Source organism: Penaeus monodon, chromosome 34 (assembly GCF_015228065.2).
Source record: "Penaeus monodon isolate SGIC_2016 chromosome 34, NSTDA_Pmon_1, whole genome shotgun sequence".
NCBI lineage: Eukaryota > Metazoa > Arthropoda > Malacostraca > Decapoda > Penaeidae > Penaeus > Penaeus monodon.
The window spans coordinates 15130876-15131332 of record NC_051419.1 but is presented as its reverse complement, the minus strand read 5'-3'; the positions used below and the strand labels follow the sequence as shown (position 1 = coordinate 15131332).

General features: G+C 34.6%; 1 pseudogene; it reads right to left on the bottom strand.

The window, feature by feature from the left end:
* Positions 1-229: 229 nt before the first annotated feature.
* LOC119594833 overlaps positions 230-457 on the bottom strand; it is a 2049-nt pseudogene continuing 1821 nt past the window's right edge.

Below are 457 nucleotides of genomic sequence, written 5' to 3'. Positions count from 1 at the left end.
TAATCTTTAAGGGACGTAGACCACGCTACTTTTTTGAATATGCAAATGATTATGTTCTTTGAATATAATAGTATTGATGATAATACGGACCTTAGATCATTTTTGGGCATTTTCCCAAGCTTTCGTTTGGATGGTGTAAATTAAACTTACATTTATGTTTTACCTTATGATTTGGAGACGGCAGCATATTTTTGATGTCAATATTAGAGATGTAAATACAGAAATGCTCTTGGTAACATTCCCTCAAATTTTCACCCCATAAGAAATGATAAACAGTAGACAGAAAATGATCTAGAATTTTCTTAGTTGTAGAAGAAATTCGGTTCCTTAATGCTGACAGATAACATTCTTTGCTTCTGTACACGCACCACATAAAGCGAAGAGATTTGTCAAGGTAAAGGCAGTTTTCAGAGGTTCCTCCGAGGGGTAACTGTGGGAAAAGAAATGTTCTGATACT